This window comes from Schistocerca serialis, unplaced genomic scaffold (assembly GCF_023864345.2).
Source record: "Schistocerca serialis cubense isolate TAMUIC-IGC-003099 unplaced genomic scaffold, iqSchSeri2.2 HiC_scaffold_1261, whole genome shotgun sequence".
Lineage (NCBI taxonomy): Eukaryota > Metazoa > Arthropoda > Insecta > Orthoptera > Acrididae > Schistocerca > Schistocerca serialis.
The window spans coordinates 7,386,957-7,399,322 of record NW_026047471.1 but is presented as its reverse complement, the minus strand read 5'-3'; the positions used below and the strand labels follow the sequence as shown (position 1 = coordinate 7,399,322).

Here is a 12,366-nt window from a genome sequence, read left to right as displayed (position 1 = left end):
ATATCTAAAACAATGGAAAATCCAGGATGGAATAACGACAATATTATAAAAAGGATAGATTTCATCTTACCATAAAGTAGAAATGTTGAGGCGCAACAAAAGATTGCTAAACAAGTAAGCTACACACAGCACACGCACATTCACACACATGCAACTCTTCATACAGTTTTGCCTTAGCAGCCAGAGACAGTCGACAGTGGTCATGTGCAGTTACATGAATATGTGTGTGTGCTTTATGTATAATTCAAGAGAAGGCTTTTTGGCTGAGGTGAAAACTCACTTGTTTAGCAGTCTTTTTGTTGTGTCTGTCCAACAGTGGACATATACATGGACAGAGGGGGAGAAAAACAACCTGATAGTCATTTCTGAGCAGGGGGACTTCAAATTCTACAAAATTTCTCAAATAATCAAAGGTCAGAAATGTACCATTATGGTGCCACAGCCACAAAATGACAGCCGATCGGTGACAAGCATGTGCATGTGTGCGCATTTAAACTATCTTGCCACAGCAAATACCTGTTATGCTAAGGAGTGCAGTTAATAATCAACTTAGCTGAAGATAATGGTTTCAAGTGAACAGTCATAGCTAGGTAAATTTTAAATTCTCATCCAAGAGTGTTTACGTTTCATTAACATTTTCTTTGATGTTTCATGACTATTAAATCAGTTACTTGTATGCATAACTACCATAGCGCCTTAAAATTATTAAAATAATTAGCTGTGCTGCATTGTTAGGCATATCCAAGCACCATCACTTAACAGGATGTCATTTTATGGCTATAGTTCCACAACAAATCACTTCCAAGCTACAGTTATTTTGAAAATGTTATAGATATAAGTTAACATGAACCATGGACCTTGCCCTTGGTGGGGAGGCTTGCATGCCTTAGTGATATGGATAGCCACACCGTAGGTGCAACCATAATGGAGGGATATCTGTTGAGAGGCCAGACAAACATGTGGTTCCTGAAGAGGGGCAGCAGCATTTTTAGTAGTTGCAGGAGCAACAGTCTGGATGATTGACTGATCTGGCCTTGTAACATTATTCAAAATGGCTGAAAGCAGGAGGAAACTACAGCGTTATTTTTCCAAGGTCATGCAGCTCTACTGTATGGTTAAATTATGATGACATCCTCTTGTGTAAAAAATTCCAGAGGTAAAATAGTCCCCCATATGGATCCCCGGGCGGTGACTACTTAGGACATCATTATCAGGTGAAACAAAACTGGTGTTCTATGGATCAGAGCGTGGAATGTCAGATTCCTTTATTGGGTAAGTAGGTCAGAAAATTGAAAAAGGGAAATGGATAGGTTAAAGCTAGATATAGTGGGAATTAGTGAAGTTCAGTGGCAGGAGGAACAAGACTTTTGGTCAGGTGAATACAGGGTTATAAATACAAAATCAAATATGGGTTATGCAGGAGTAGCTAAAATAATGAATAAAAAAATAGGAATATGGATAAGCTACGATGACCAGCATACTGAACGTATTATTGTAGCCAAGATAGATACAAAGCACACACCCACTACAGTAGTACAAGATTAATATGCCAACTAGCTCTGCAGATGAGGACGGCATAGACGAAATGTATGGTGAGATAAAAGAAATTATTCAGATAGTTAATGGAGATGAAAATTTAGTAGTCATGGGGGACTGGAATTCGATAGTAGGAAAAGGAAGAGAAGGAAAAGTAGTAGGTGAATATGGACTGAGAGAAAGAAATGAAAGAGGAAGCCACCTGGTTGAAGATTCCGCAGAGCATAATTTAATCACTGCTAACACTTGGTTTAAGAATCGTAAAAGAACGTTCTATATGTGGAAGAGACGTGGAGATACTGGAAGGTTCCAGATTGATTATATTATGGTAAGACAGAGATTTCAGAACCAGATTTTAAGTAGTAAGACATTTCAGGTGCAGATGTGGACTCTTACTACAATTTATTGATTATGAATTGCAGATTAAAACTGAAGAAACAGCAAACTAGAATGTTTCAGAGGGAGCATTAGAGAATGACTGACAAGAACAGGGGAAATGAGTACTGTAGAAGTAGAATGGGTAGCTTTGAGAGATGAAAGAGTGAATGCAGCAGAGGATGAAGTAAGTAAAAAGAGGAACAATAGTAGAAATCCTTGGGTAACACAAGAGAGATTGAATTTAATCAGTGACAGAAGAAAATATATTGTGTCTCATAACATACATGAACAAAATCATTTGATTCAGGTACAGGAGATACTTCAAAGTTTAGTAAAATTTCCCATAGACATAGAAAGTTGAAGTCTACATTTGTTGTTGTTGTGGTCTTCAGTCCTGAGATTGGTTTGATGCAGCTCTCCGTGCTACTCTATCCTGCGCAAGCTCCCTCATCTCCCAGTACCTACTGCAACCTACATCCTTCTGAATCTGTTTAGTGTATTCATCTCTTGGTCTCCCTCTACGATTTTTACCCTCCACGCTGCCCTCCAATGCTAAATTTGTGATCCCTTGATGCCTCAGGACATATCCTACCAACCGATCCCTTCTTCAAGTCAAGTTGTGCCACAAACTTCTCTTCTCCCCAATCCTATTCAATACCTCCTCATTAGTTATGTGATCTACCCACTTAATCTTCAACATTCTTCTGTAGCACCACATTTTGAAAGCTTCTATTCTCTTCGTCCAAACTATTTATCGACCATGTTTCACTTCCATACATGGCTACACTCAATACAAATACTTTCAGAATCGACTTCCTAACACTTAAATCTATACTGAATGTTAACAAATTTCTCTTCTTCAGAAACGCTTTCCTTGCCATTGCCAGTCTACATTTTATATCCTCTCTACCTCCCCAAATAGCAAAACTCCTTTACTACTTTAAGCGTTCTCCATTGAGAGTGACATGCTGCGTTCTATTAACTAGGAACTCTTCAATCCAATCACACAATTGGTCTGATAGTCCATATGCTCTTACTTTGTTCATTAAATGACTGTGGGAAACTGTATCAAAGGCCTTGCGGAAGTCAAGAAACACAGCATCTTCCTGGGAACGCATGTCTATGGCCCTATGAGTCTCGTGGACAAATAGCGCAAGCTGGGTTTCACACAATCATCTTTTTGAAACCCTTGCTGATTCCTACAGAGTAGATTTCCAGTCTCCAGAAAAGTCATTATACTTGAACATAATATGTGTTCCAAAATTCTACAACTGATAGACGTAAGAAATATAGGTCTATAGTTCTGCAAGTCTGTTCGACGTCCCTTCTTGAAAACGGGGATGACCTGTGCCCTTTTCCAATCCTTTGGAACGCTACACTCTTCTAGAGACCTACGAAACACCGCTGCAAAAAGGGGGGCAAGTTCCTTCACGTACTCTGCGTAAAATCAAACTGATATCCCCTCAGGTCCCGTGGCCCTTCCTCTTTTGAGCGATCTTAATAATTTTTCTATCCCTATGTCATCTATTTCGATATCTACCATTTTGTCATCTGTGCGAGAATCTGGAGAAGGAACTAGAGTGCAGTATTCCTCTGTGAAACAGCTTTGGAGAAAGACACTTAGTATTTCAGCCTTTAGTCTGTCATCCTCTGCTTCAGTACCATTTTGGTCACAGAGTGTCTGGACATTTTGTTTTGATCCACTTACCGCTTTGACATAAGACCAAAATTTCTTAGGATTTTCTGCCAAGTCAGAGCATAGAACTTTGCTTTCGAATTCGTTGAACACCTCTCACATAGCCCTCCTCACACTACATTTTGCTTCACGTAATTTTTGTTCATATGCAAGGCTTTGGCTATGTTTATGTTTACTGTGAAGTTCCCTTTGCTTCCGCAGCAGTTTTCTAACTCAGTTGTTGTACCACTGTGGCTCTTTTCCATCTCTTATAGTCTTGCTTGGCACATACTCATCTAATGCATATTGTACGATGGTTTTGAACTTTGTCCACTGATCCTCAACACTATCTGTACATGAGATAATACTTTTGTGTTGAGCCATCAAGTACTCTGAAATCTGCTTTTTGTCACTTTCACTACACTGAAAAATTTAGCTACCTTTTTTAATATTTCTATTTACGGCTGAAATCACTGATGCTGTAGCTGCTTTATGATCACTGATTCCCTGTTCTGCGTTAACTGTTTCAAATAGTTCAGGTCTGTTTGTCACCAGAATGTCTAACATGTTATCGCGAGTCGATTCTCTGTTTAACTGCTCAAGGTAGTTTTCAGATAATGCACTTAAAAAAATTTCACTGGATTCTTTGTCCCTGCCACCTGTTATAAACGTTTGAGTCTCTCAGTCTATATCTGGTAAATTAAAATCCCCACCCACAACTATAACGTGGTCGGGAAATCTACTCTAAATACTTTTCAAATTTTCCTTCAGGTGTTCTGCCACAACAGCTGCTAAGCCAGGGGGCCTATAAAGACATCCAATTACCATGTTTGAGTCTGCTTTAACCGTGATCTTCACCCAAATTATTTCACATTTTGGATCCCTGTCAATTTCCTTTGCTACTATTGCACTTTTTATCACTATAAACACGCCTCCCCCTTCACTGTCCAGCCTGTCTCTGTGATATACATTCCAATCTGAGTTTAAAACTGTTTACATCTGGTTTCAGCCAACTTTCCGTCCCTAGTACTATGTGGGCATTGTAACCATTTATTAATGAGAGCAGTTCTGAGATCTTTCTATAGACCCTCCTGCAGTTTACTATTACCACATTAATATTGTCATTCCCTGTGTATAGTGCATGACTGACCTATTCAGGGGGACCCTACATTTCCCCACCCGATAGTGGAGGTTAAGAAATTTGCACCCCAGATCTCGGGAGAATCGTCTCAGCCTCTGGTTTAAGCCTTCCAATTGGCTCCAAAGCAGAGGACTGCAATCAGTTCTGGGAACAACACTGCAAATAGTTAGTTCAGATTCCACCCCATGAGCGAGACTTTCCACCTTCACCAACTCTGCCAACCGCCTGTATGAACTCAGGATGAACTCTGAATCCAGACAGCAGAACTCATTGCTGTCAACATGATCAACAATTTGCAGTCAGGTGCACCAACTGCTCTCTATTACCGCTGGCAGGGCCTCCTCCACATCTCGGATGAGACCCCCACCGGCAAGCAGACAGAGTGAACACTGGCCTTCTTCCCTGACCTTTCTGCTATTTCCCTTAGGGGCTCCATCACCCACCTAACATTGGAGCTCCCAATCACTAATAACCCCCCCCCCCCCCCCCCCCGCCCCCTGTGTGCCTGTTCAGACCTTGCTGAAGGAGCGGCCACATGTCCACTCACTGGCATGGCCAGCCTCCACATTGACCCTCCGCGTCAAACAACGCGAACGCCATTGAACCCGCCACTCTCCTTGGGGAGAGGGTGGCCCAACCGGGTCCAGTACCCATGAAGATGTCTCGAAAGCAGGGACCGTGGGTGAAGCATGTAACACCTGGTGTGTGCCATGTGACGCACCAGATTCCCCGTTGCCGCTACACTCTGAGGCAGGAGCCTGAAGACAGCTGACTGTGGCCATCAGCATGTTGAGCTGTTCGCAAACAGTGGTCAGCTCCTCCTGCATCCATACACAGCAGTCACACATCCTATCCATCCTAAGAAATCAACAATTTACTGTAGAGAGTTAAGTAATCAACTTTTAACTAGACTGGTAATTCACTAAAGGCGGCTGATAGCTGACTAAACTGTGGTTACTAGACACTTCTTGTTGGAAACAATGAAAATAAGCACTAACTGTCTCTGGATTCTATTCAAAACAAACACAAAATCTATGGAACACTATTACTAGTACTCGAAAATTAAAGCTTCCTAAAAGTAAAAACACGTGGAAAAAGAAGTGACAAGTACAAAAAACACAGTTAATACTTAAATTTATGTAGCTTCGTGCACCAAAAAATACACATGCACAACTATTTAGGGTATATAAACATTCAGTAGTCCAGACTACAAACAAATGTTGGAAGACTAAGCCCAGTGAAGCACCTTTTCAGATACTTCATGCAGACTCAATACCACTAGGGAAACATCTATTAGGGCACTTATTTACAATGTGGTTTATTGTCTGAACATCACCAAAGACACACATCCTATCAGTGCAAACACGCCATTTGTGCATGGTGTATTTGCACATATCTTCTCCAGTTCGAAATGTATTAAGCTTTACACAACACCTTTACAGGATGATGAAAGCCTGGAACTTTAAAAGTTGAGTTGCCAATAAGCTCATGACTCCCGGTTTTCACGGCTTACCACTTACATTTCCATTTAGCATCACAGTTCAACCCAGTGGAGAGCATTTGGATTTCTATGTCATATGCTGGTCTTCTGGATTTGAGGCATTTCCTATGCGGCAAGAGTAAAACTTTGTGAAGGGGGACTGATTCATTTTTAGACTTGCTTGCAAAGATTGTACAGAGCCACCTTTCAACAAAAGCAGACAACACAGATGTTCGATAGTATTTTTAGCCAGCACTGAGTCACTAACGGTTTTCATAGAATCATTCAAGTAATCATCATCATTTTTTCACATGTGCGCTGCAGAACCACACTCATGTGCAATATTCTACTGCAGAGTACAGGGTTTATAAAAAAAAAGAATCATCTGATTTGGCACATCTATATTTCTGAACTAATAAATGTATACAATGGTTTTTCTATTTTTGATGAACAGGAGACTCAAAAGTCCCCCCCAATACCTTTTCATAGGTGTAGGTGTTCAATATGGCCCCCCTTGAGATGCACGGCATATGGAAATGTGGTATTCAAATTGTTCCCACACTGCAACAAGCATGTTTGAGTTACAGCTTCCCCAGCTGCTGTTAAGCGATGTCTCAGTTCATTCATTGTTGTTGGTAATGGAGGCACATAAATAGAGTTTTTTATAAGCCCCCACAAGAAATAATTACATACAGTCAGATCTCGTGACCTTGGAGGCCAGTAATGTATGGCTGAATCATTTCCTCCAGTGCAACGATCCATTGTTCAGTAATCCTTTGATTTAAAAACTCCCCCACTTCCTGATGACAGTGTGGCGGTTTCCCATCCTGTTGGTAAATGAAGTCGTTCGAATCAGTCTCCAACTGTGGGAAAAGAAAGTTCTAAGGAATATCAAGATATGTGCTTCCTGTAACAGTGTTCTTGGCAACGAAAAATGGACCAAACGCCTTTTCTCATGAAACTGCATGAAACACATTAAATTTTGGAAAGCCCTCTCATGTTGTACAGCCTCATGTGGTTGTTCTGTACCCCATATTTTCACATTACAATGGTTCACCTTTCCATTTAAATGGAATGTTGCCCCATCACTAAACACTAAACGTGGAAGAAAACTGTCATCCTCCATCTTGCCCAGAACGAAATTACAGAACATCACATGTTGTTGTTTGCCACTTTCACGAAGAACTTGCCGTACCTCAATTTTGTATTGTTTCATGTGTAAATGTCGATGCAACACATGCCAGATGCACAGCAGGAGCATGTTGAGCTGTCGAGCTGCACAGCAAACAGGTTTCTGTGGACTCCTTGTGAAATTATGGCAGAGGTGTTCGATGTCTGTTTCAGGCACTCAGGGTTGGTGCAGGGATTTGCCTTTACACAAACAACCTGTTTCTCAGAATTGTTCATGCCATTGTCTAATGCTCTGTGTTGTAGGAGGATCCACACCATACCTAGTACGAAAGTCACACTGAACAGTTATTACTTGCATTGTGCAAAATGTAGAACACAAAATGCTTTCTGTTGTCTTGTCACCATTTTTAGTAGAACTGAAGTGGATGCACACTGCTGCTACCTAGTGGGAACCATGTAAAACTCGAGAGTTTGCTCATTCCAACAGTACATTGTTCACGCACAAATAACATAATAGTTATGATTTTTTAAAATGCACCCTACATATCAATGCAAGACATGCTCCACGGACAACTGACATGTTTGCTTCCCACATACTACCTACCAACTTCCTCGCCAAGTTCACTCATCTTTGTACTTTCTTAGCTGTGTTGGAAAGGTGTTTATACTATGTCAGAGTTCTGTCTAATGGGATGCCATGGTAAGTTGGCATATTACTGTGATTGGCAATGCAATAGTGCCAAACTGTGGGTTGATCTTTGCTGCTGCTAAATGATTAGAGAGGTGGAAAAGATTTACTTTTGTTTTAGAAACCTTAGTCTGTCATCACATCCTGCATACTGGAGTTCTGGCAGGTCTGCTGTTACATACTGAATAAGGCCAGAGCAAGAACAGAGCCTTGAGGTGAGCCATCATTAGAGTACACATTGTCTGCTCTTCTTTTTAACTTGGTGTACTTCACACTGCTAATTTTTGAACATGTTCCTTAAGAGGTTACTTAGTCTTATAAGGTATAGTTATCAGAAATTTCAATATTATACCAGTATGCCACATCATGTCATAAGCTGCTGACATGTGAATGAAAACTATCCTGGTCTTTAATTTCTGATACCTAGTTTCTGTGTGAGTAGACAAGGAGAGCACTTGCTCACAGCAGCTTCTACAAGATGTAATCTATCTTGTTCAGTTGGTACCACATAATTAATTTGGTTTGTATTCTGTCTAATATAACTATTTCCAGGAATTTGTAACCATAGCTAAATACAAATGTGCTCTGAAGCAGTTCTTTCTTTCCCTGTAATTTTGATAACAATAACTTAAGTGCTCTTAAATTTTGATGGTAATGTTCCTTTGTGAAGAATTACATTAAAAAGGCAGGACTGTTGTGCACCAGAATTCCTGAGTAAAGCCCATCTGCACCTGCTTTTCTACATTTCATGTCAGTAAGGACAGTCTTCTGTTCAGTGGTCATAAATTGAGATGAGAATTTTGCACTAGATTCTAGAGATTTCTTAACCTCAGTAAGTTCTCTGTTTACTTGTTGAACACATGTTTTATCTGCTGGAACCTTGGAAACTCTCACTCAATGACTGGCAATAATTTGTGTTATGGGACAGGTCTTCTCCCAGCTCCCGAATCAGTGTCCCAGCTTTTCTACTGGAATGTGTGAAATCATTCTTTGTGCCAGTTTTCTCTGCTTTGATCAGTCACAGAATTCATTGAATTTGTGGCTGTTTCTTGCTCTCCACCTCCTTTGAATGTATCTCTTTGGATGTACCCTTTACAGCACTCTCTATGTAGGTGTTAAAACTATTAAAACATAAAACTGAATGAAAAGTTACGAGGGAAGCAGGTAACATGTAGGCAAAACTCAGAAACCACTGAAGACATGTCTACCACACTTTGTACATATATAACTCACCATCTTGGGGAAAATATTTTAGGTACAAGATCCCTTACCCAAGCACCACTACAAGGGGGCAGGGAAGTGGGATGCTGGAAGTGTGTAAAAATTACCAACTTTAATATTGATTTCACAGTTTTCAGAGTTGCTAAGCTCAAAGACATTTCCCTCTTAGGAGTGTGAGCAGAAATGGAAAGGGAGTGACAAATATTTTAGGTAATCAAGTTTTGTCTTGAATTAATTTTACAATAAATTTGTAAAGGGCTTAATTTTATAGTTTGTGTATTGTATTTATACTTTTAAAAACAAATAAATACAGTAGGTTTGTTTTATGCTGTACAATAATTTAATTCCTTTTTCTATCTGACATAAGACTGAGGTAAATAAGTAACTGGGAACAGGAGACAATCAGCTAAAACACAATAAAGGATGATGGACAACTAATATTCACCATAATGTACAGGGCACATAATTTGTCAATATTAGATGAGGGAAGATAGGGTAGCAGAAGCAGTTAGTATTTGTGTAAGAAACATCTCACAATATCTGTATTCATCAGCTACATAATGTGACACAGCAAACATGCTTGTCATTATTATAATGGAAATTACTCAGAAAAATGAGTGTGTACAGGCACTAGCCAGTGATAGTCATCTAGGCAAAAGTGTGGGAGAAGATGAAAGGACAGTATAGAGCAGTGTTGAAATATCGGAGGGGGGAGACAGATGGGTTTTAGTGACAGCAGTGAAACAAGCCCAAAATAGAAGAGGGAGGGAGGGAGTGAGGGATGAGTGCAGAAGTGAAAAATGGTGACGGGGGCAAAGGTAAGGGTGAATGGAAAAGTGAATGAGATAGAAATGTCCAAGGGTGGAGTTTTAGGTCAGGGAGTTTGCTGGAACAGATGTGTGGGACAGATAGTTACAAACTGATAGTTAAGATGTATATGATATGTTTTGTATTTTGCCTGTTGACATTGTAGTGACACATGGATGATGGTTTGGGATAAGAAGTGGAGTACAGTGGTGGGACTAGGATATTAAATAGGTTGGGTGAGTGGTGGAAGCCACAATTTTGCGGCAGGTGGGGGGGGGGGGGGGGGGGTGTTGCTGTATGAAGGGAGTATTTTGATACTAGGTATCTGTTAAACCCCATCCTCAGCTATGACAGCTGGCATATGTATTTAGTAAGTCAGAATGAGGCAGAATGGGTGTTTAAACACAGACCAAATTAATGTATATATGGTACAATTGCCAGTAATACTAATTTTACAAGCATCACCATGAACTTCTATCCAAATTAGCCACATATCATCAGCACTTCATTTATACAGGCAACAAAAATGTATATACAAAGATTTAGCAACAGAAACAGATACTGTGAACCTTCCTGAATAGGTCCACACAGCCTCAGACAACATTAACGTGTGGTATGCTAAAACATCACAAGGACATATATTATACAAAATAGAAATTCTGTTCATATTATCCTTCTTAATACAACTGAAAGCAATGACATCTCAGCTTCAGCCACCAATCACCTTTACATTACTAAAAGCAAACCAAATTTTCATCCATGAATAACAGCTATATTAATATAGTCGACGTAACATCATAAGAAATTATGATATTATATACTGTAAACAGTTGCGTGCCAGCAGTGAACATAACTGTATGATGAGGAACTATCCTTCAAGACACCTTTGACTTTTATGCACTAAGTGTTGGCCTAAAATATTCCCTGCAGGATGCCAGGTACATAATGTGGGATTGCATTGTACATGTGTTCATTAAAACTAATGTTGCAATAACAATTAAGATCACTTTTGTTAATATACTTAACAATGTCCCTTTCTTTCTTTACTGACTGAACATCTAACTGTTATTTCCCAAAAACACATAAAATACTTCTTATCAAGAAACTTCAAATAAGCACTGGTACTGTACTAATGGTGACTGGAGAATAAATTTATGGATACAGTAAATCATTGTACAGTTTCAAACCTTGTGCATTACAGCTACAAAATCATCCCTGGCAAAATCAGAGTGAACAGGAAAATTAAACCATTACAGTCCAGAGAATGGTCATCTGAATCAAACAAACCACTATTTATTACATTTACTGTTGATGCCCAACACCTGTCAAATACACACCACCTCTCATTGTTTTACCCTCATATTACAATCCTCTCTCTTCCTAACATTGTATTCTCCCTTGTCACTTTCTCATTTACTAAGTTCTACATTTTATGATTAATCCAGTCTTTCACCACAGACATACATGCAAGCATGTGACCACAAACACAAATGCACATGCTCTCTCTCTCTCTATTCATTCACTCCTTCTCCCCTTGCACTGATAACTCATAGTTTATTTTGGCACTTCTGCAAATGTAATCTCTCTTTCTTCACATTTCATTTATTCAACTAGCTCATTTATCTTTCCCTGTATAATGCATTATCTGGAAGGTTGAATGGAGCATTATCACGGAGGAGTAAATTCCATTTCTAAACATCTGGAGTCAAACATTGAAGAAGACTGACACAAAGAACCCTAGATATAATGCAACAAAAGGTCTTCTTCAGAAATCAATAAGATGCAGCCATAGATGTTTTAAAACTTGCCAGGAGGTCAGCAATTGACGACTGTCTGAATACCAGGCATTGTTACCTCTTTGACATTACACAGGGTACACCACATGGAGACGAACTGCCAAAGGTTCAAAACTTGCCTTTATCTTCTTGAATATTTTTATTTCAAACAAGCTAAACACACAATCCAGAAAGTTCATTTACACAGATGACTCAGCCAAAGTTGCACAACATGAATCATTTGAGGCCTCCAAAGACATTTTGATCTCTGACTTAAAGCTGCCAAGCAACTACTTTCATAAATGGAGACTGCAGCTTAACACAACTAAGACAGAAGTATCATGCTTACACCTCTGTAATGGTCACAAGAAGAGAGCTTAACATTAACGCTCAAGATGAAGGTCTCAACCGTGACAACTACCGTGGACAGAATGCTTGCTTAGAAGGAGCACCTGACAAAGACCACAGGTAAAAGAAGGGCAAGAATTAAAATGATTAATAAACTGTGTGGCATCTATTTGGGCTCCTAGGTAA

At 39.7% G+C, this 12,366-nt stretch overlaps 1 pseudogene; it reads right to left on the bottom strand.

Moving 5' to 3' along the window:
• Nucleotides 1–12,366, bottom strand: part of LOC126438173 (protein HIRA-like) — a 450,749-nt pseudogene that overhangs the window by 262,064 nt on the left and 176,319 nt on the right.